Source organism: Hyperolius riggenbachi, chromosome 12 (genome assembly GCF_040937935.1).
Source record: "Hyperolius riggenbachi isolate aHypRig1 chromosome 12, aHypRig1.pri, whole genome shotgun sequence".
Lineage (NCBI taxonomy): Eukaryota > Metazoa > Chordata > Amphibia > Anura > Hyperoliidae > Hyperolius > Hyperolius riggenbachi.
In genome coordinates this window covers 63,347,308-63,372,545 of record NC_090657.1, presented here as the reverse complement: position 1 = coordinate 63,372,545, position 25,238 = coordinate 63,347,308, and the positions used below count along the sequence as shown (strand labels likewise).

Here is a 25,238-nt window from a genome sequence, read left to right as displayed (position 1 = left end):
AATTCAAAAGCATGCCAGTAGGTGTCGCTGTTGTATTACAAATGGTTATATGGTGCTGATAAACTTATATTCAATTGAAAGTTGAAAGTGGGAACCTGTGGAAAAAAAACAAAATAGGGAAGTCATCCCAGGAGGAAAGTTATCTTGGTATGCTGTTATTGGTTGGGGAAGAGAGTCAGTAAACTGATTTGAATTATTACACAGTTAGTTTGTAATTTAAGGAAAACCAGCACACATCTATGCTATGAACATTGGAGCATGAGAAAAAAAAAAGGATCTAGTGGGCTGGTGTATTGATCCAGTGTCAAATTTTCCAAGGACCTAAATTCCAGACCTGTAAATCAGTGTATATAAGTAGATAGGTTGCTGCATTACTGTTCAGCGTTTTGGCTTGTTGGAGATGATTGGAATTGGAATATCCTGTTCCTCCATCCAAGCAGCTGCTTCAGCAGAAGTTGTAAAGAAGAGTGCTTTGCCTTTAAACAGGATCTTCAGCTTGGCTGGAAAAAGCATACTGTAATTAATCTGTTTGTCCCTGAGGCCTGCTTTAACAGCTTGGAATGTGGCCCTGAGTTTTTGTATTTCAGCAGAGAAATCTTGATAGATGGAGATTTTTTTGCCGTTATATTCCATTTGAGGAGCCAGCCTGGCTTTCTGCAGAATCTCGGTTTTGTCTCTGTAATTTAGCAATTTAGCAATCATAGGTCTCAGGGGTTTGCCTGGTGTTGGGTTCCCACCTGGGATTCTGTGCGCCCTTTCTATTGAAAAGGAGTGTGTGAGAACTAAGTTTGCATACCCCCCAACCGTCCCGTTTTCGTCGGGATTCTCCCGATTTGGGGGGGCCCTCCCGCTATCCCGGGCCCCCCCTCTCGAATCCCGACGGCTGGCAGAGAATAGAGGCGGAAAAACTGATCGAGGCTCCAGCCGCGGTACTGAGGGATGCGGGAGCCCGGCTTCAATACTTCCTCCCTCCCTCCCTCTGTGAATGCCCCCTAATGTATGTCCGTGTGCCCCCCTCTCCTCCCCTCCCTATAGGCAGAGTGAGCGCAGCGGAGCGGGCAGTCGGGTCCTCTTACCGCTGGCTGATGCACGCGTACTGTCTCTGGCATCGGACTTCCATGTGCTTCCTGTTTACTATGACGTCACAGGAAGCACATGGAGGTCGGATGCCAGAGACAGTACGCGTGCATCAGCCAGCGGTAAGAGGACCCGACTGCCCGCTCCGCTGCGCTCACTCTGCCTATAGGGAGGGGAGGAGAGGGGGGCACACGGACATACATTAGGGGGCATTCACAGAGGGAGGGAGGGAGGAAGTATTGAAGCCGGGCTCCCGCATCCCTCAGTACCGCGGCTGGAGCCTCGATCAGTTTTTCCGCCTCCATTCTCTGCCCAGGCGCCCCCCCCACCTAAAAGTGGCACCCTCCTCCCCACCCACGGTGACGGGCATTCTCCCCCCCTCCACTGACAACCCCCCTAATTAATCACATAATGGGACACTGGGGGCACATTAGGAGGGAGGGAGGGAGAAGCTTAATAGCGTCCATGCGGCATCCATGCCGCATACGCATCCCCGGGCTGGTGCCTCGATCGGGTTTTCTTTTCCCCCCCTCGGCCACCCTCACCACCCTCCTCCCCCTCCCACTGGCACCCTCCCTTTCGGGAGTAATTAATTACATTTTTTTAATAAAAAATAAATTAAAAAAAATAACATAAAATAGTGGGCGTGACTAGGGGGTTGGGGGCGTGGTCTAAGTGTCCCACTTTCGACACTTAAAATGTTGGGAGGTATGACGTTTGGAATGGTGGACTTCAGCCATTGTTCTAGAAAGTTCTCTGGGGCGGTTCCCTCTGACTTTTCAGGGAATCCCACAAACCGTAAATTGGATCTCCTTGATCTATTCTCTAGGTCATCTAATTTCAGAGCGTGTGAGACTGAAGTTTTTATCATGGTATACTGTGCTGCTCGCATGGGTTTTATAGCATCTTCAATGTCACTGATTCTTCTATCTGATGCTGCAGCCTTTCCCTTAGTTTTCTCAAATCATCTTTTACCAGAGATTAGTCAGATTGTACTGTATCGAGTTTGGCTGTCACATTAACTTGTAATGCTCTTATTGCTTCTAGAAGCTCGGCTCTGGATGGCTCCCTCTCCCCCTTGTCTGATTCCCCATCACTAGATGTTTGTGCCCGCTTTTTTTTCCTGCTGGATTCCCCTTCATGAATCTTGGGGCTGGGGCATCTACTCACAGTTTGAGAGGTTGTGTGTTCTGTCTCCCCCTCCTGTTCCATGTCTGTGTCGTCGCTCGAGAGAGTGTCAGCTTGTATGACGGGCGGGTTGGCTGGGAACGGAGCGGCGCCATCTTGGCTGGCCCTGTGCGCATATTTAGCCAGCTTCTCTGCCGCCTCCTCGGCTCTGGCTTGCGCGGATTTCGGCATGTCGGGGCTCAATTGGGAGCTGAGGTGATCCGCCGTCACTGGGGCAAGGTTGCGTGGCAGTTGGGCTGCTGGGAGAATCAGGATACCGCAGGATTAGAGGTGAGGTGGAGGAGCCGCGGGAGATCGCGTCTTCACTCCTGCATAGCCGGCCACGCCCCCGGGAATATACAAATTTTTGATGACAAAGACTCCAAAGCTCACAAACTTGGTCATTGAGTATTTGTGTGTTAGGGTTAGAAAAAGTGGCCGGAGCTAACACCAGCCAAATACATACCCGGGCAACGCCGATTCATCAGCTATTATTCATAAAAGTGGATGGAGCCTACAAAAGCCAATCAAAATTAATCTATTGATTTTCAAGGGAAGTATTTCATTACTGCCATTCTTGCACTGTTGATGGCACAAGCCCCAAACTGGGTACAGTTATTTATTGGGTGACTGGGGTTCAAATGCAGAAAAGGGGTGAAGACACAAACAGCCCAAGACTGCAAAGCTCACAAATTTGGTCACTGAGTAATTAAGTAATTGTCTGTTACTATTAAAAAAGTGGGCATAGCCATCACCAGCCTAATACATACCCAGGCAATGCTGGGTCATCAGTGGGCGGAGACAAATAGAAATGTCACCGGGAAAATGTAAACTACAGCCATTCTTACACTGTTAACGGTAGAGTTCTCAAACTTTGCACAGTTGGTCACTGGGTTACTGGGATTAATATTCATAAAAGAGGGTGGAGCCTACAAAAGCCAATCCAAATTCATTTATTGCTTTTCAAGGGGAATATTCAATTGCTGCCATTCTTGCACTGTTAAGGACACAAGCTTAAAACCTGGTACAGTTGGTCATTTGGTGACTGGGGTTCAAAATCAGAAAAGAGGGTGGAGCCACAGCCAATCAGATTTGTTTCATTTCAATGCAAATTATTGATGCCAAACAATGCAAAGCTCACAAACTAGGCCATTGAGTCATTGTGTGTTTGGGTTAGAAAAGTGGGCGGAGCCAACACCAACCAAATACATACCCGGGCAATGCCGGGCAATCAGCTAGTAATTTATAAAAATGGCAGATCTCTCAGACTTTCAAAGAGGCCAAATTGTTGGTGCTCGTATGGCAGGCGCTACTGTAACAAAAACTGCCCGAATGCTTGGATATTTCAAGAGGTACTGTCTCAAAAGAAAGGACTGCCTTTGAGAGAGAAGGAAAAACGTCCTCAGCAAAGCACAGGTGTGGCCGAAAGTCGAAGTTGTCTGAGAGAGACCGTCGGACTCTAAATCGAATTGTTACAAAAGCTCGCAAGACCACGGCTCCTAAAATCACTGCAGAGCTGAATGAACACCTGCAGAACCCAGTTTCCACAAAAACTGTTCATTGGGAGCTGCACAAATCTGGATTCCACGGAAGAACTGCAATTAGAAAACCTCTGCTCTCAATGACAAATGTTTCAAAGCGTGTGAGAAGAGTGGTGTAGAAACCACCAGAATTGGTCCCTCGAGCAGTGGAAAAATTAGATTTTCTCTGACGAATCATCGCTTACCTTATTTCTGGCCGAGTGTACGTTTGGAGACAGCCGAAAGAAGCATTTCATCCAGACTGCCTTCTCCGAACCATAAAACATGGCGGGGTTCTGTGATGATCTGGGGTGCTATTTCTTGGAAATCCGCCAGGCAAATGATTTCCCTTTTGTAACGATGGGTGTCAACACGCAGAGAGAATCTGATTACTGGTGATCTGCAGAATCACCCGCAATGCAGATATACACCAGATTATGGATGATCTGCAGTATCACCAATAATCCGGGTATGTCTAACCTCTGGACACCAGTATAATGTGAGTGTTTGGTGTAACAGTACAACTCTGAGTATAGACCACCAGGGACCCCGGTGGCCTGAGTGACTTGAGGAATACTCCCCTGACTGTGGGGAATATTCCTGTAGCCTGAGGACTCCCTAGGAGAGGGACCCAGGCTGGGTTGCAGGAAGCCCTGCTGCTAATATGAACAAACTGGCCCTAACTAGGTGTGAGGGCCTATTCTCTATGCCCTGGAACCGGGCTAAGGCAAATACACATACAATACAATCCTAGCTCTGGGTGTGAGGTCCGTGATCACAACACCCTGGAACTAGCCTACCGAATACCCTAGTCTTGGGTGTGAGGTCCGTGATCACAACACCCCGGAACTAGTCTAGAGCATAACATAGAACTGACACAATATCCTAGTCTTGGGTGTGAGGTCCATAGTCACAACACCCCGGAACTGGGCTAAAGCATAACATACAACTGACACAGTATCCTAGTCTTGGGTGTAAGGTCCGTAGACACAACACCCTGGAACTGGTCTAAAGCATAACATAGAACTGACACAGTATCCTAGTCTTGGGTGTGAGGTCCGTAGTCACAACACCCTGGAACTGGTCTAAAGCATAACATAGAACTGACACAGTATCCTAGTCTTGGGTGTGAGGTCTGTAGTCACAACACCCTGGAACTGGTCTAAAGCATAACACAGAACTGACACAGTATCCTAGTCTTGGGTGTGAAGTCCGTAGTCACAACACCCTGGAACTGGTCTAAAGCATAACATAGAACTGACACAGTATCCTAGTCTTGGGTGTGATGTCCGTAGTCACAACACCCTGGAACTGGTCTAAAGCATAACATAGAGCTGACACAGTATCCAAGTCATGGGTGTGAGGTCCGTAGTCACAACACCCTGGAACTGGTCTAAAGCATAACATAGCCACAAGAGTAATCTAGCTCAGTGTGAATCCCTAGGTCCACCTGGCTCTTAACACACTGTAGGATCTGACTGTGGTCTGTGTGCCAACACATAAGCATTCGCAACGGCAGACAACGTGAGACTGAAGGACAAGCAGCTATATAGTGCAGCGCAGATCAGCGCCGCCCAGTCCCTTTCAGCCAACCGCCGTTCGTTCTGGGATCAGCTGACCAGTAGAGTCAGCTGACCCCTTTCTGCTTCCCATAAAGCTTCTGCCTCTCAGCGCGCGCGTGCGTATTCCTCAGCCTATGTGCACAGGAAGGCTGAACCACATCAGACACATGTCGCCGCGCAGAAACCGCCGGGCTGAACGCGGAACCAGCTGCCGCGCAGTCAGAGCACGCGGCGGCTTTTCCACAATCCTTCACAGTACCCCCCCCCCGAGGAGTGGACTCCGAACACTTCCCGCCAGGCTTCCCAGGATGTAAGTCATGGAACTCTTTCCTTAACTCCTCTGCGTGCATGCGACATTCTGGCACCCGAGTCCTATCCTCCACATCATAACCTTTCCAGTGCACCAGATACTGCACGGAGTTCTGCACTAGCCGTGAGTCCAGAATCTTTTCAACCTCATACTCAGGTTGATCATCAATCAACACAGGGGGGGGGGGGAGCAGAATCCACCTGTACTGCCGGCTTGAGCAATGACACGTGGAAAGATCTTACACCTCGCATACTGGTAGGAAGATCTACAGCATAAGTGACAGCATTAATCTTTTTGGTCACTGGAAAAGGCCCAACAAACCTAGGCCCCAATTTGGGTGACAGTTGTTTCAGTGCCAGGTGTCGCGTAGACACCCAGACCAAATCTCCTGGTGAAAAGTCCCATTCAGTAGACCGCCTTTTGTCCGCCTGTTTTTTCTGAGACTTGAATGCCTACTCCAAATTTGTTTTCACCATAGCCCAAATCTGTTTTAACGCCCCCTGCCAATCCTCTAATGCTGGGAAAGGACTAGATGTCACTGGCAAAGGAGCAAACTTAGGTGACCTTCCTGACACCACCTGAAATAGGGAAAACCCAGAGGAAGAACTTCTCAGATTGTTGTGCGCAAACTCTGCAAAAGGCAAAAACTTAACCCAGTCGGTTTGCGCATCAGCCACATAACATCTGAGAAACTGTTCCATGGATTGGTTGACTCTTTCTGTCTGGCCATTGGTCTGCGGGTGGTAGCCTGATGAAAACGAAAGATCCATGCCCATTAGATGACAAAATGCCCTCCAGAACTTAGAAACGAATTGGACTCCCCTATCTGACACCACATTCTCCGGAATGCCGCGCAGCCGGAAAATGTGCTGGATGAAGAGATTAGCCAGCTCCTGGGCTGAGGGGAGTCCTTTCAGAGGGACAAAATGGGCCATCTTGCTGAATCTGTCTACTACCACCCAAATGACAGACATGCCTTCTGACCTGGGGAGTTCACCCACAAAATCCATGGACAGATGAGTCCACGGTTCATTTGGCACCGGCAAAGGCTGCAAAGTTCCCACTGGTGCCTGATGGGAAGGTTTACTCCTAGCACACACAGCACACTCTCTCACAAACTCCTTACAGTCCGTGGCTAAAGATGGCCACCATGCACACCTGGCAAGGAGATCCTGTGTCCTGGTGGCCCCTGGATGACCAGCATTCTTATGAGAATGAAATAACTGTAAGAGCTGTAGGCGAAAAGGCAGGGGCACAAACAACACTCCCTCAGGCTTTCCTTCAGGAACATCCTGCTGATATGGGGCCAGTGTGGCAGCCCAATCCTTCCAGGTATCTGTGGCTGCCAAAACCACCTTCCAAGGCAGAATAGTCTCGGGTGCTGAGGGCTGTGCCGTCTCGGGCTCGAAACACCTGGACAAGGCATCAACCTTAACGTTTTTACTACCAGGAGTGTATGTAATTACAAAATTGAATCTGGAAAAGAACAGTGACCACCGGGCCTGTCGGGGACTGAGTCTCTTAGCGTTTTCTATGTACTCTAAATTTTTATGGTCCGTGTTAACCATAAAATAATGATAATGTGTTCTGCTCCCTCTAGCCAATGCCGCCATTCCTCAAAGGCTAACTTGATGGCCAGGAGTTCTCAGTTACCTATATCGTAGTTTCTCTCTGCTGGGGAAAACCTACGAGAGAAGTAGGCACATGGGTGAAGCTTACCCTGCAAACCAGAACGCTGAGACAGCACAGCCCCCACCCTCACCTCTGAGGCATCGACCTCCAGTATAAAAGGGAAGGTGACATCAACGTGTCTCAAAATTGGTGCAGAACAAAACAGTTTCTTCAGTGTGTCAAACGCCATAAGAGCCTCCTCGGAACAGTGGTAAGTATCAGCCCCCTTCTTGGTAAGACTGGTGAGGGGCGCGACCACTGTAGAGTACTCCTTTATAAATCTCCTGTAGTAATTTGCAAAAACCCAGGAATCTCTGGATGGCCTTCAAACCCAGAGGCTGCGGGCAGTCCAGCATTGCAGAGACCTTCCCAGGATCCATAGATAGGCCCGAGGTGGATATTAAATACCCCAAGAAAGCAACAGAGGTCACCTCAAAAATACACTTTTCCAGTTTGGCATACAATTGATTTTGTCTTAGTCTTCCCAGCACGAACTTGACATGTCTCCGATGCTCTGAAAGAGTAGCTGAAAAGATCAGTATATCATCGAGATATACCAAGGCAAATTTGCCCAAAATCGGTCTAAAGACCTCGTTAATCAGCTCTTGGAAGACGGCAGGAGCGTTGCACAACCCGAAGGGCATCACCAGATACTCGTAATGCCCATCGGGTGTATTAAAGAATGTCTTCAACTCATCACCGTCCCTGATACGTACAAGGTTGTATGCACCCCTTAAGTCCAATTTCGAGAAAATTTTAGCATTTGTGATCTGAGAAAATAAATCATCAATCATAGGCAGGGGGTAACGATTTTTTACTGTGATCTTGTTTACGCCCCGATAGTCAATGCAGGGATGTAGGCCCCCATCTTTTTTCTTGCCAAAAAAGAACCCGGCCCCCGCAGGTGACCGAGAGGGACGGATAAAACCCTTGGCTACATTTTCTTTGATGTATTCTTGCATTGCCAATTTCTCTGGCCCGGACAAGTTATATAGATGACCCCTAGGGGGCATACAACCAGATCTTAAGTCAACTGGACAATCAAAGGGACGGTGAGGAGGCAGTCTATCTGCTCAACAAAAGTTAGATGGCGCTGCCTGAATAAAGCTAAAAAGATCCTGATACTGCCCACCTGCTGCTTCCCAGATGAGGTGGGTATCCCCCTCCTCCCACCTTAAAAAACACTACTTTCAAATCCTAATTATGGGTGCGCAGGTGCTGAATAATATGGATGGAGAATTAATCGATAATAAATGGATCAATATTTTATTATAAAAGTCAAAATTACATGCATAATCCACATGCATTACCCTCAATCACACTGTATCCACACATGCATGGGAGTCATATGGTGTCCATTAAAAAATGTGTAAATTACATATATACTTAGAGACTCCGCAGGGTTTTTCTTTAAAAATACTAAAAGACTGAAAGAGTATCTCTAATCAATCCCACAGTTCCGTGGCTGTTATCAGCTTTCCCTGTATATGTTTATGTCCCAAACAAATTGTTGTCCACAAATATGCACTATATATACTGTTTGGTGGGTTTTGAAAAAAAAAGGTTGATGTCACCTGACACTGTGGTATTCCTGATGCTTAGTTCGTTTTGAACTCCCGACCTGGGTAGCGGCGAGCTACGCTTTGATCTCTGTGGCTCCACGTAGGTACTGGACGGTGTCACCGGCCGAGTTCTCCTATAGTCTCGTGGGAACTCGCCGGACTCTCCAGTCATACAACTCAGAGCGCTCCTGCGCGGTGACGTCACGTCTTTTCCCAGTGGTATGGAGCTGCGTATTGGTCCGCTCTATTTTGTGTTAAGCTCCGGGTTTTCACCTTGCTGTTTTGCGTTCCACGGCGCTTCCTGGATTGGATGCGTTCCACAGCGCTTCCTGGATTGCAAGAGTTGAAATAAACAGCAGATTTTTTAGCATCAACTTCAGATGTCAGTCAAACCTCCTAGTGCTCGGTACTTCAGCAGTCAATGGGGCGCCCCTACAGACTGACTTTGATTGACATGTTTCGACAATAACTATTGTCTTCCTCAGAATCAGTACTATTTCAACTCTTGCAATCCAGGAAGCGCTGTGGAACGCATCCAATCCAGGAAGCGCCGTGGAACGCAAAACAGCAAGGTGAAAACCCGGAGCTTAACACAAAATAGAGCGGACCAATACGCAGCTCCATACCACTGGGAAAAGACGTGACGTCACCGCGCAGGAGCGCTCTGAGTTGTATGACTGGAGAGTCCGGCGAGTTCCCACGAGACTATAGGAGAACTCGGCCGGTGACACCGTCCAGTACCTACGTGGAGCCACAGAGATCAAAGCGTAGCTCGCCGCTACCCAGGTCGGGAGTTCAAAACGAACTAAGCATCAGGAATACCACAGTGTCAGGTGACATCAACCTTTTTTTTTTCAAAACCCACCAAACAGTATATATAGTGCATATTTGTGGACAACAATTTGTTTGGGACATAAACATATACAGGGAAAGCTGATAACAGCCACGGAACTGTGGGATTGATTAGAGATACTCTTTCAGTCTTTTAGTATTTTTAAAGAAAAACCCTGCGGAGTCTCTAAGTATATATGTAATTTACACATTTTTTAATGGACACCATATGACTCCCATGCATGTGTGGATACAGTGTGATTGAGTGTAATGCATGTGGATTATGCATGTAATTTTGACTTTTATAATAAAATATTGATCCATTTATTATCGATTAATTCTCCATCCATATTATTCAGCACCTGTGCACCCATAATTAGGATTTGAAAGTAGTCTATCTGCTGCCTTAGGACAAAATACATCAGCAAATTCTTTATACTGCTCTGGCAATCCTTACACCTGAATTCTGGTGTTACCCATGGTTACCTTCGCCAAACAATGATGATGGCAGTGGGTAGACCAGCTCGTTAGCTGACCAGAGGCCCAATTAATCTGAGGGGCGTGAAGTCGTAACCACGGCAGGCCAAGGATAACCGTGGAAGTTGCCATCCGTAACACAAAAAACTGCAGACTCTCTCTATGTAAAACCCCTATGGTGACCCCCAACTCTGGAGTCTGAGACAGAGGGTATTTACTCTGCAGAGGAGAGTCATCCACCGCAGTAGCCAACACTTTATGATCTAATGGGAGAATAGGAATTCCCAATTTTCTGGCAAATTCGTAGTCGATAAAATTGGCCGCAGAGCCAGAGTCAAGAAAGGCCTCAGTAGAAACTGTCTGACCTTCCCATGAAATTATACATGGGAGAAGCAACCGATCATCATGAAGAGATAAATTCTGCACGCCTAGGGTATTACCTCTGACTACTCCTAGGTGGCAGTGTTTCCCGACTTCTTGGGACAGTTCTGCCCTTTATGACCCTCCTCTGCACAGTACAAACAGAGCTGCTCGGCTTTCCTGCGACTCTGCTCGACCCGAGACAATTTTGACCTACCAATCTGCATGGGTTCAGGAGGAGGTGACGTAGGTGGAGACGAGGCATAGGAAACATATATCACACTATTCCTGCCCCGAGTCTGCCTCTGATATCGTAAGCGACGATCCACTCTGACTGCTAGTGTAATGGCCTCATCAATGGACTTTGGTTCAGGATAGCCTAACATCAGACTAGAAACTGCATCTGATAATCCTGACAAGAAGCAGTCTAACAGTGCGAATGAGCCCCATCTAGCCGACACCGCCCACTTCCTGAACTCAGCTGCATAAATCTCTACCGAATCCTTGCCCTGCCGCAGAGTCTTGAGATTCCGCTCAGCGGTCGAAGCAATATCCGGATCATCGTAAATTATAGCCATAGCTTTAAAAATTCCTCCACCGAGGTCAGGGCCTTATCCCCTGGTTGCAGACCATATGCCCAGGTCTGAGAATCCCCTGTCAACAGAGTCTTAATAAAGATAATTCTCTGTGCGACAGTACCAGATGAATTAGGTCTTAACCCAAAGTATGATAACACTCGATCTTTAAAGTTTCGAAAGTCAGATCTGTGACCAGAAAACTTCTCGGGCACCGGCATGCGTAAATCGGTAACAAGAGGGGACCGCACTGCATTAACAGTCGTCTGAAGGGCTTGCATAGACCCAGACAAAGCATTGATCTGGGTCTGATGACTATCCAGCACGCTGATGCAATTCTCCACCGAGGTGGTGAATGCAAGCAGACGACTGTCAAGTGCGTCCATATTGTTTTGGTCTGCCGTTCTGTATCGATGGGTGTCAACACGCAGAGAGAATCTGATTACTGGTGATCTGCAGAATCACCCGCAATGCAGATATACACCAGATTATGGATGATCTGCAGTATCACCAATAATCCGGGAATGTCTAACCTCTGGACACCAGTATAATGTGAGTGTTTGGTGTAACAGTACAACTGTAAAGTATAGACCACCAGGGACCCCGGTGGCCTGAGTGACTTGAGGAATACTCCCCTGACTGTGGGGAATATTCCTGTAGCCTGAGGACTCCCTAGGAGAGGGACCCAGGCTGGGTTGCAGGAAGCCCTGCTGCTAATATGAACAGACTGGCCCTAATTAGGTGTGAGGGCCTATTATCTATGCCCTGGAACTGGGCTAAGGCAAATACACATACAATACAATCCTAGCTCTGGGTGTGAGGTCCGTGATCACAACACCCTGGAACTAGCCTACCGAATTACCCTAGTTCTGGGGTGTGAGGTCCGTGATCACAACACCCCAGAACTAGTCTAGAGCATAACATAGAACTGACACAGTATCCTAGTCTTGGGTGTGAGGTCCGTAGTCACAACACCCCGGAACTGGTCTAAAGCATAACATAGAACTGACACAGTATGCTAGTCTTGGGTGTGAGGTCCGTAGACACAACACCCCGGAACTGGTGTAAAGCATAACATAGAACTGACACAGTATCCTAGTCTTGGGTGTGAGGTCCGTAGTCACAACTAGTGTTGGGCGAACAGTGTTCGCCACTGTTCGGGTTCTGCAGAACATCACCCTGTTCGGGTGATGTTCGAGTTCGGCCGAACACCTGATGGTGTTCGGCCAAACCGTTCGGCCGCATGGCCGAACTAAGAGCGCATGGCCGAACGTTCCCCGAACGTTCGGCTAGCGCTGTGATTGGCCGAACGGGTCACGTGGTTCGGACCCGAACGCGCTCTGATTGGCCGAACTGTCACGTGGTTCGGGTAAATAAATACCCGAACCACGTCATATTTCCGCCATTTGTCTGTGGGTTTAGCTTTGGGTAGGCAGGCAGGGTAGTTCGCACTCCAGCCACGCTAGCCAGGGTCCCCCCAGTCATTGTGTCGCTGCTGGGAATAGTAGTACACCGCTCGCTCAGCATTGTGTTTACTGTCACTGTGTACCTCGCTCAGCCACACTATATAGCATTCTGTTTACTGTTCTGTGTCTGCTGGGAATAGTAGTACACCGCTCGCTCAGCCACACTATATAGCATTCTGTTTACTGCCACTCTGTCTTCTGGGAATAGTGGTACACCGCTCACCCGCCACTGTATAGCATTGTGCTCTGTGTTGCTGCTGGGAATAGTGGTACACCGCTCACCCGCCACTGTATAGCATTGTGCTCTGTGTCGCTGCTGGGAATAGTGGTACACCGCTCACCCGCCACTGTATAGCATTGTGCTCTGTATCGCAGCTGGGAATAGTGGTACACCGCTCAGCCACACTATATAGCATTCTGTTTACTGTTCTGTGTCTGCTGGGAATAGTAGTACACCGCTCGCTCAGCCACACTATATAGCATTCTGTTTACTGCCACTCTGTGTACCTCGCTCAGCCACACTATATAGCATTCTGTTTACTGTTCTGTGTCTGCTGGGAATAGTAGTACACCGCTCGCTCAGCCACACTATATAGCATTCTGTTTACTGCCACTCTGTGTACCTCGCTCAGCCACACTATATAGCATTCTGTTTACTGTTCTGTGTCTGCTGGGAATAGTAGTACACCGCTCGCTCAGCCACACTATATAGCATTCTGTTTACTGCCACTCTGTGTACCTCGCTCAGCCACACTATATAGCATTCTGTTTACTGTTTTGTGCCTGCTGGGAATAGTAGTACACCGCTCGCTCAGCCACACTATATAGCATTCTGTTTACTGCCACTCTGTGTACCTCGCTCAGCCACACTATATAGCATTCTGTTTACTGTTCTGTGTCTGCTGGGAATAGTAGTACACCGCTCGCTCAGCCACACTATATAGCATTCTGTTTACTGTTCTGTGTCTGCTGGGAATAGTAGTACACCGCTCGCTCAGCCACACTATATAGCATTCTGTTTACTGCCACTCTGTGTACCTCGCTCAGCCACACTATATAGCATTCTGTTTACTGTTCTGTGTCTGCTGGGAATAGTAGTACACCGCTCGCTCAGCCACACTATATAGCATTCTGTTTACTGTTCTGTGTCTGCTGGGAATAGTAGTACACCGCTCGCTCAGCCACACTATATAGCATTCTGTTTACTGCCACTCTGTCTTCTGGGAATAGTGGTACACCGCTCACCCGCCACTGTATAGCATTGTGCTCTGTGTTGCTGCTGGGAATAGTGGTACACCGCTCACCCGCCACTGTATAGCATTGTGCTCTGTGTCGCTGCTGGGAATAGTGGTACACCGCTCACCCGCCACTGTATAGCATTGTGCTCTGTATCGCAGCTGGGAATAGTGGTACACCGCTCAGCCACACTATATAGCATTCTGTTTACTGTTCTGTGTCTGCTGGGAATAGTAGTACACCGCTCGCTCAGCCACACTATATAGCATTCTGTTTACTGCCACTCTGTGTACCTCGCTCAGCCACACTATATAGCATTCTGTTTACTGTTCTGTGTCTGCTGGGAATAGTAGTACACCGCTCGCTCAGCCACACTATATAGCATTCTGTTTACTGCCACTCTGTGTACCTCGCTCAGCCACACTATATAGCATTCTGTTTACTGTTCTGTGTCTGCTGGGAATAGTAGTACACCGCTCGCTCAGCCACACTATATAGCATTCTGTTTACTGCCACTCTGTGTACCTCGCTCAGCCACACTATATAGCATTCTGTTTACTGTTTTGTGCCTGCTGGGAATAGTAGTACACCGCTCGCTCAGCCACACTATATAGCATTCTGTTTACTGCCACTCTGTGTACCTCGCTCAGCCACACTATATAGCATTCTGTTTACTGTTCTGTGTCTGCTGGGAATAGTAGTACACCGCTCGCTCAGCCACACTATATAGCATTCTGTTTACTGTTCTGTGTCTGCTGGGAATAGTAGTACACCGCTCGCTCAGCCACACTATATAGCATTCTGTTTACTGCCACTCTGTGTACCTCGCTCAGCCACACTATATAGCATTCTGTTTACTGTTCTGTGTCTGCTGGGAATAGTAGTACACCGCTCGCTCAGCCACACTATATAGCATTCTGTTTACTGTTCTGTGTCTGCTGGGAATAGTAGTACACCGCTCGCTCAGCCACACTATATAGCATTCTGTTTACTGCCACTCTGTGTACCTCGCTCAGCCACACTATATAGCATTCTGTTTACTGTTCTGTGTCTGCTGGGAATAGTAGTACACCGCTCGCTCAGCCACACTATATAGCATTCTGTTTACTGCCACTCTGTGTACACCGCTCAGCCAGACTATATAGCATTGTGTGTACTGCCACTCTGTGTACACCGCTCAGCCAGACTATATAGCATTGCGTACTCTGCCAGTCAGTGTGTATATTGCTGGGATCAGTAATACTCCACTCACCGCCAACCACTATATGAGCTCACCATGAGTTCCTCAGAGACCTCCGCTGTGAGCAGCACTCCCAACAACAGCAACAGCCAACGCCCCACGCAAGCTATAAACTCCACCCCAGCAGCCAGTGGTCAGCAGCAGCCCTCCCCGGAGGAGAACGTTGTGTCCATCGGTCCGTCGCCAGAGCGATTAATGAGGGCTGCCATTGAGGAGATGATGGGGCCTGATGTGGAGGAGGAGGTCTGGCTCAGGCCAGCATCCCAAGTTAATGTTGAGGACGATGAGGGGTCTGTGTCTGGGGATGTTGGGGTGGCAGAGGTGGTGGGTGGGTCAGACTCAGGAGAAGAGTTGTATGATGAGGATGATGATCGGGACCATCTGTATGTGCCTCAGAGTCCGACCCCGGAAAACATGTTGTATCGTGTGTTTAGGTACTAAAATCTGCGTTCCCACTTCCCAGTACTGCCCGCAGTGCCCGGGTCCACGGATCCATATAATTTTTTGGGCAGCACTATCAAACTGTGGTACTATGAGTGAGTTGCCATGGTCCTTCTGTGCTGCCTGTCACACTCACCGTCTGTCTGCAGATGGATTGTTCAACACAGCTACGCCATCTGACATGTAGTCCTGGACCTTGACCATCTTCTCCAGGCGATTGGTGTTGGAGGACGTGGAACTGCCCGATTGCTGTTCTGTGGGCTGCTGCATGGGTGTCAGAAAATGTTCCCACTCCAAGGACACTGCCAATACCATTCCCTTTTCGGCACTAGCAGCAGCTTGTGTTCTTTGCTGCCCTCCTGGTCCTCCTGGGTTTGCTGAAGTCAGTCTGTCGGCGTACAACTGGCTAGAGAAGGAGGAGGATGTCAATCTCCTCTCTAAAGTCTCCATCGTCAAGGGCCTGCTGGAATTGTTCCATTTTTGACCTGTCTGACACTTTCTTCAATCAGTTTTTTAACATTGTGTTTGTATAAACTGGGTATAAACCCAGTAATTGGTGTTGTCCAGATTCCAGAATAATGAATAATAATGAATAGTGAATAATGCGCGGGCCGCGTTCAATGCAGTCTAGCATGAATTGAGCCATGTGTGCCAGAGAGTCCTGCCAGACTCCTCTGTCTTCATGTTCTTGTGAGCGTTGTGATTGTTGTGATGCACCATATTCGTCACCAGCATCACTTTCTTCCTCTTCTGCTGTCCATTCCCGCTAAATTGTGGAAGTCCAACGTGCACCGCTCTGTCCCTCGGCAGTGGGGGCATCCAATTCCTGCTCCAACTCCAGCTGTTCCTCGTCCTGTTCTTTGTCATAGCTGGGACCAGCGTTTCCTGAGGCAGGTTGCCTGATGTTGGTATCATCACGCTGATCGTTTTCATCTTCAGAATCCCCCACTTGCATCATGCCAGCGGTTTCCATCTTCAACATTGATTTCTTCAGTAAACACAGCAGTGGTATTGTAATGCTGACTGTAGAGTTGTCACTGCTCAGTCACGCAACGTGGATTGCTCAAAATTTTGGAGGACTTGGCAGAGATCTAACATGGTGGCCCAATCAGATCCACAGAAGCTTGGTAGCTAGCTGCTGGAATGCGCCTCGGCACTGCGCAAAAGCGTGCTAGCATGTGCAGCGTAGAATTCCAGCGCGTAGGGAGGGACATCACCCAGCGAGCGATGAAGCATCTCCTGCATCTCTTGGTGAGTCCTTCAGAAGCGGTACTGGACTTTTAACAATGTTTTTTTTTTTTTTCCTCCAACAGAAGATCTGCCACGTTGGAGTGAGGAGGACGCCGCCGACCCCGACACCAAGCTGAACCCCGGCGAACTCCAAGCAGAGGATCTTCAGGAACCCTCAAGGCTTTGAGCAAGCTGAGGAGGATCAGCAGTCCCGACGAGACCTCTCCTCATATGCGACTGAGTGCAGTGGAGCTCCCCAGAACAACCTCTCAGTTGTCACTTTGTCACTGGTCACTTTGTCATTTTGTCACTTGTCATTTTGTCACTTTGTCACTTGTCACTTTGTCACTTGTCACTTTGTCATTTTGTCACTTTGTCACTGGTCACTTTGTCACTTGGTCACTTGTCACTTGGTCACTTGTCCAGATGATCTCGGTACACCTCCTGCGATTCAAATTCCTGCACACATTGCTCTGGGATTTGGGTGTGATGAATGATGCATCTAACTGGCCACCGGAGGCAATTAAGGCCTTCAAAACATTGAAAGCAGCTTTCTGTTCCGCCCCCATTTTGCGTCATGTTGAGTTGTTGACGTCATGTTCATCCTCGGCCTCGCCTTGCATTTCAGTGCGAGGTGCATTTTCCACAGAAAAAGGTTGTGAATCCGGGCACAACATTTGTGGCTGTTCCATTGACCTTTCACAGGTAGAAGATTGTGGGGGTGGGAATAGCTCCTCCGAATAGCCCATTGTGTCCTGAAAACTACTCATTGCATTGCTTTGCGCACACATTTTTTTGTCCTCATGCAAGGCCTGAGTTGCACCTGAAAGCGTGGCCTTCTCCTCCTGCGCCTCCTCCTGTTCCATCACGTCTGCTGCTGCTGCTGGGTTAGCGTTGACGCCCGGTCCCCGTTTATTGAACCTCTTATCTTTATTACATTTATGACTGCATGGCGTTAAAAAGCATGCTATCCGCACGCTTCTTGTCCTCATGCAAGGCCTGGGTTGTTGTGTCTCAAAAAGCATGGCCTTCTCCTCCTGCGCCTGCTCCTGTTCCATCACGTGTGCTGCTGCTGCTGGGTTAGCGTTACCGGTCCCTTTTCCTGGAACCTCTTCTCTGTATTACATTTATGACTGCATGGCGACAAAAAGCATGTTACCTGTGCAAAGAAACATGACATTTTCCACATTTAAAAGACAGTTTTTCCTTTGAAACTTTACAATCAATTTTCTCAAAAACTATAAGCTCTTTTTCAAATATTTTTTTTCCTCTTGTACCCACTCCCAAGGTGCACATACCCTGCTAATTTGGGGTATGTAGCATGTAAGGAAGCTTTACAAAGCACGAAAGTTCGGGTCCCCATTGACTTCCATTATGTTCGGAGTTCGGCGCGAACACCCGAACATCGCGGCGATGTTCGGCGAACGTTCGCGAACCCGAACATCTAGGTGTTCGCCCAACACTAGTCACAACACCCTGGAACTGGTCTAAAGCATAACATAGAACTGACACAGTGTCCTAGTCTTGGGTGTGAGGTCCATAGTCACAACACCCTGGAACTGGTCTAAAGCACAACATAGCCACAAGAGTAATCTAGCTCAGTGTGAATCCCCAGGTCCACCTGGCTCTTAACACACTGTAGGATCTGACTGTGGTCTGTGTGCCAACACATAAGCATTCGCAACGGCAGACAACGTGAGACTGAAGGACAAGCAGCTACATAGTGCAGCGCAGATCAGCGCCGCCCAGTCCCCTTCAGCCAACCGCCATTCGTTCTGGGATCAGTTGACCAGTAGAGTCAGCTGACCCCTTTCTGCTTCCCATAAAGCTTCTGCCTCTCGGCGTGCGCATTCCTCAGCCTATGTGCACAGGAAGGCTGAACCACATCAGACACATGTCGCCGCGCAGAAACCGCCAGGCTGAACGCGGAACCAGCCGCCGCGCCGTCAGAGCACACGGCGGCTTTTCCGCAATCCTTCACACCTTCATGGAAGAATTAACAGCAGAGACTATTTAGGAATTTTGGGTGACCAAGTTCATCCTATGGTTCAAGAACGGTTTCCGGAGGGGAATGTCATCTTTCAAGATGATAATGCCCCAATCCATACAGCTAGAATAGTTAAAGAATGGCACGGGGAACATTCTAATGAAGTTGAGCAACTCATCTGGCCACCACAATCCCCAGACCTTAACATTAATGAGCATTTACAGACGTTTTTAGAGATTTTAGTTACATAGTTGTTTAGGTTGAAAAAAGACATACGTCCAACGAGTTCAACCAGAGAACAAAGTACAACACCAGCCTGCTCCCTCACATATTTATCCAGAGGAAGGCGAAAAACCCTTACAAGGCATGGTCCAATTAGCCCCAAAAGGTAAAAAAATTCCTTCCTGACTCCAAATGGCAATCAGATAATATCCCTGGATCAACATCACTGGGCATTACCTAGTAATTGTAGCCATGGATGTCTTTCAACGAAAGGAAAGCATCTAAGTCCCCTTTAAATGCAGATATAGAATTTGCCATAACTACTTTCTGTGGCAATGCATTCCACATCTTAATCACTCTTACTGTAAGGAACCCTTATCTAAATAAATGGCTTAAATGTTTTTCCTCCATGCGCAGATCATGTCCGCTAGTCCTTTGAGAAGGCCTAGGGACAAAAAGCTCATCCACCAATCTTTTATATTGCACTCTGATGTATTTATACATGTTAATTAGATCCCCTCTAAGGCGTCTTTTCTCTAGACTAAATAAACCCAGTTTATCTAACCTTTCTTGGTAAGTGAGACCTTCCGTCCCTCATATCAATTTTGTTTCTCATCTCTGCACCTGCTCTAAAACTGCAATATCTTTCCTGTAATGTGGTGCCCAGAACTGAATTCCATATTCCAGATGTGGCCTTACTAGAGAGTTAAATAGGGGCAATATTATGCTAGCATCTCAAGTTTATATTTCCCTTTTAATGCATCCCAAAATTTTATTAGCTTTAGCTGCAGCGGCTTGGCATTGAATACGATTATTTAACTTCCTTGCCTTCCTCTGGATCAACAGGGACATGTGAGGGAGTAGGCTGATGTTGTACTTTGTTCTCTGGTTGAACTCGATGGACGTATGTCTTTTTTCAACCAAAATAACTATGTAACTTGCTGTCGATGAGTACTCCTAAGTCCTTCTCCAAGTTTGATGTCCCCAACTGTATCCCATTTATTTTATATGGTGCTAGGCCATTGGTATGACCAAAATGCATGACTTTACATTTTTCAACATTGAATTTCATCTGCCATTTATGTGTCCATATAGCCATCCTTTCCAGATCCTGTTGCAATATGTCACTATATTCCTGAGAGTTGATGATCTACTGCATCTACTAGGTCATTAATAAATAAATTGAAGAGCACTGGACCCAGTACAGATCCCTGTGGGACCCCACTGCTAACAGTCTCCCATTTTGAGTATGATCCATTGACCACAACTCTTTGTTTTCTGTCCATTAGCCAGTTCCCTATCCATGCACACAGACTCTTCCCCAGTCCTTGCATCCTCAACTTTTGCACCAGTGGGGAACAGGTTCGAAGGCCTTAGCAAAGTCCAAGTATATCACATCTACAGCATTCCCAATATCCACATTAGCGTTCACTACCTCATAAAAGCTGAGCATGTTAGTCAAACAGGACCTGTCTTTAGTAAACCCATGCTGATGCTCAGAAATAAGATTATTTTCTACTATGAAGTCCTGCATAGTATCTCTTAGTAACCCTTCAAATAGTTTGCATACAACTGATGTTACGCTTACAGGTCTATAATTTCCTGGATCTGATTGTTTGCCCTTCTTAAATAATGGGAAAATGTGGGCTGTACGCCAATCCACTGGGACTCTGCCAGTTGAAAGAGACTCACAAAAAAGATAAGATAAAGGGGTTTATCTCTAACTGAACTTAATTCCCTTAGGACCCGAGGATTTATGCCATCCGAGCCAGGTGCCTTGTCTATTTTTTATTTATTTAGTCTTGCCTTCACTTCTTCCTGAGTTAAGTATTTTAATATTACAAGTGAAAGATTGAGACTCTTCTGCATCTGTAATTTGCAACAGTGATGTTTCCCTTGTGAACAGGGGTGCTTCTACCAAAAGGCAGTACAAGCAACTGCTTGAGGTGCTGTGTGGGGAAAAGGCGCCCCTCCCCCACCGCTACTACCATTATGCTGACCGGCTGCCATGTATTTTGTTTATAGCCTAGCAGTCCAAGCCTACAGCAGCACTCGCACGCTCCTACCACATGTGAGGAAGTACTTCAGCCTGGATACACACTATGCCCTCCATCCCCGGCAACATGGTGTGCAGAGTGCATTGCTCAAGACTACCTATGTCCCCTGGCTTGTGGAGTTGAGCGTGCAAGCAATTTATTTGCAGTGCAATGATCGGGGATGCTTCCTGTGCAGCAATGGCTGTATCTCAAATCTATGACACCATCTAGTTGCTTCTTGAGACACTGCTGCATCATCCTTGGGGCACCTTTAGCTATGGGGAGGGGGCTGACTTGTACCGGGGGCACATCTGGCTATTCTGGAGGGGGCTATACTGGAAAAGGGGCATGTATGCGAGTCAATCATTTTTTTCCTGGTTTCCTTTGCATGTCGCTCGCCTGTTCTCCTTTCTGCCCCCCACATTATGCCTAAATGTCCCCCAGATCCCTCTTCCGGGTCGCCAGAGTCGGGCTTTACTGAGCAGGTGCTGGACGGGCTGTACGCGTCCTACAGTGATGTCACTACGTCATGCGAATTAAGTCATATGCATGTGCAGAGCTCTCCCAGCCACAGGCGTGCGCTGTAGGATGCGCACAGCCTGGCCAGCATCTGAGCAGTAAAGCCTGACTCCGGCAACCTGGAAGAGGGTCCCGGGGGGCATTTAGGCATAATGCGGGGGGCAGAAAAGAGAATGGGGGGAGCGACAGGCATCAGGACAGGTAAGACTATATGCCTGCTCCCTCCGTTTCTATTACTATTTTCACATCTGGTACCCTTTAAGTTTAAAGATTGCCAATAAAGTGTGTCATATGTAATTAAAATAAGAACAATATGCAGCTGGGGGCCTCAGATCTCTTTAAAGTGATTTAAAACCCTGACATAATATTCAATAAAAACATGTTTTCCTACTTTTTATATGCCATACGGTTATCATATTTGCATATGTGCATAAGTATTATTATTCATTTAGAAGTTATAGGTTTCCAAAAGTACAGTTTTTTGCTTTGTGAGCTGACTTTGCATTGTATTAATAACTGTTTTTATTCATTATGTATTAAAGGCAGACATGCTTTGAGTCTCTGTGTTGAGCTGCTTCTCCGCAGTCAGAGAATGTGTCACATTCCTCACTTGATACATTTAAGTAAACACAAGATAACATAATCTAAATCTTCGGATGTGTCCACATTTCACTGCACTGAACTTTCAAGCTCTGTGTGTAACCCTTCGAATAAAAAAAATATGCTGATTTCATATAATATGCTGTAAACAATGTTTTAGAGCAAATATGAAATGCTGGGTTATATTCTGCTTTAAGGGAGTAAAGAGTCATAATTAGTTACATGAATAATCTGGGGACAATTTAGAGTTAACCCCATATCTTCATCATAAGTACACTTAATACTATAAGACAACAGAACTAAAGTGCAAAACAGTAACAGTTTCTGAATAGAAAATCTTGCTATTGGTCACCCAGTATTAGCTGATAGTAGCTCCTCCCCTCTGCGGTGCACACTCCACCAGCCTGGAGTTTATTTTCGTGAAGCAAGGTGTTTACGAGTGAAGCTATTTACACTGCCAGTGTTTCAGCACTGTCTCTAGAACTGGTATGTTGACACTCGGTGCTGCCAAGAAATGTCCCCACCTTATAAATACCACATTATGTAAGCTGATCTCTGAAGCTGGTAAACATTAGTATTTTGGCATGTGTGCAAGCGAGCGCAGGCTGCTTTACTGATGAAGGTAGGAGTTAAGATAAGCCAATACTTGTGTCAGTGATGTGACGTCCTACAGAATGGGGCTGCTGTCAACCAAGTTCGTGAAGTGCAGATGTCATAACCCTAAGATGAAGTTGACGTAAAAGTCACAGATACGGCAGGTACAAGGCTTTGGATGGGGCCCTCCCACCCCCCTCGCTTTCTGCACAGGAAAACTGAGGACCTGTAACGATTGGTGTCAGCACACAGAGAGAATCTGATTATTGATGATCTGCAGAATCATCAACAATACAGATGTATACCTGATTATGGATGATCTGCAGAATCACCAATAATACAAGTATGACTAACCTCTGGACACCTAATGAAGTATAAGTGTTAAGTGTAACTGTAGGCTATCTCCCGTGAGGCGGGAGATACAGGCAGCTCGGCCAGGAACCACCTGAGGGGCAGGTGGCCCTGGACTGTGCAGGGACTATCTCCTAGAGAGAGGAGATAGTGATAATCTGGCAGCCAGTGATTCCTTGGTAAACTGGAAATCAGACTGTACTGCAGCCAAGGGACTCCAATGGGATAGAGGCCACTGGCTGTGTTGCAGGAAGGACTCTCGGATGAGCAAGAGGTCCTTGCAGCTAACTGACACTTGGTGGAATAGTGTCACGGGTAGTACAGACAGACTGAACGCTCAAGGGATGAGTGACAGCCAGAAGGGTCGGCCAGGCCAGGTCGGCAAAACACGAGCAAATGGTCATAACAGATATAAATCACAATCCTAGTCTGGGGTGTGAGGACCTTGGTCTAGACACCCAGGAATTAGTCTAAAGAATAACACAGTATCCTATGCTTGGGTGTGAGGTCCTTGGTCTCAACACCCTGGAACTGCTGGAACTGGTCTAGAGTATAACACAGTAATGACACAGTAATCCTAAGCTTGGGTGTGAGGTCCTTGGTCACAACACCCTGGAACTGGTCTAAAGTATAACACAGTAATGACACAGTAATCCTAAACTTGGGTGTGAGGTCCTTGGTCACAACACCCTGGAACTGGTCTAAAGTATAACACAGCATATAACAATAGCGTAATCTGGCTAAGTGTGAATTCCCAGGTCCACCTGGTTCTAACACACTGTAGGATCTGACTGAGGTCTGAGTGGTCACACGTAAGTATTCGCAACGGCAGACAAGCAGCAACTGACAAGCAAGATCTATATATACTTGCAGTGTTGTGCAGCTCCGCCCGAGCCACTCAGCCAATCCAGAGTCCAGCTGGGATCAGCTGATCGGCCTGATCAACTGATTCCCCTTCTGCTGATATAACTGTCCTGTCGCCTGGCGCGCGGCGTAGCTCTCCATCTGTGTGAACTAGAAGGTCCAGCCAAGCCAGACGTGTGTCGCTGCGCGGAAACCGCCGGTTTGACCGCGGAGATAGCCGCCCTGTCACTAGACCATGCGGCGGCATCTCCGCTGTTCATTACAGGACCAATGTGTTTTCCCCATGCTGATAAAAACACTTAGACTTAAAGGAAACGTCAGGCAATCTATGCTACCCCTAGATCTACTTACCCGGGGCTTCCTCCAGCCCCTTGCAGCCGACAAGTCCCTTGTCGAAGCTCTGCTCCCACTACATACATACACACACAGCCGTATTATCTTACTACATGAGAGCACATGCTATATGGAGGAACAACAATGGCATGCTGAACATAAGAAGATATAGTATTTACTGTAACTTTGGCAAAACATTCAAAATGTCACTGATTGATACTGTTATTACAGGATCTTGGACTCCATGTGAGACAACAAGCTCTCAAAAAGGCAGCAACAGTCAGACATCAATCTCCACTCCACTGTGTTGTAAATGTAATCAGAGCCATAAGGTCATTAGCCTGTGTGTGATAAGAATCTAGGAATCCTTTCGGAGTGATTGCTGAAAAGGGAAAGTCTTCAACTTTTTTTCAAAACGTGACTACTTTGTAAGGTTGTACATGAAGTCATCAGAACTTTGCAGCAGTTAGAGACAGATGTTTTTTTATGAACCCTAAGGAGCAGGGACAGTGTATGAGTCCTTATCTGTGTCATATGCAGTCAATATAACAATGGTGCGAGAGCAGAATACGTTTTTTCTCTCCATGTCCTTAGCTGTCAGACACTCAAACTGTTCCCCCCACGGGCCCCCTGTGGCTTCTGGGCCCCCTGCGGAGGCATCCCTTGCATGGTCTATTGTTACGACCCTGAATTTGAAATAAAGGTGTATTTTTTCTGTTTTGAGTTTTTCTCAGGGGACAGGACAGGCTGTGGAGTATCTGGTTTTTTTTATAATTCCAACAGAGGGGCAGAACACTGGGCATGTCTAGTGCACCACATGTGCCATGCCATAAACAAGCCAGCCAGTCTCACCAAGTCCAGTAGAGAGGCCCATGGAGACAACAAGTAACATGGTCCTACAGTGCCCATGTGCCACCACAAGCTGATCTGCCCCATTTGTCTGCAGAGTGCAGATGCCTGGGGTATGTGCATCACTCATGTCCAAGGCATGCAATTGTTTTTGCCAG

The 25,238-nt window shown here is 47.4% G+C and overlaps 1 long non-coding RNA gene across 1 annotated transcript in view; it reads left to right on the top strand.

Moving 5' to 3' along the window:
- Positions 1-24,946, top strand: part of LOC137541619 (uncharacterized) — a 62,060-nt gene extending 37,114 nt beyond the window's left edge. Inside the window, exon 3 of the long non-coding RNA XR_011025234.1 lies at positions 24,463-24,946. This is a non-coding gene — a long non-coding RNA (uncharacterized lncRNA). The remainder of the gene's footprint in view (positions 1-24,462) is intronic.
- The last annotated feature ends 292 nt before the right edge of the window (positions 24,947-25,238 follow it).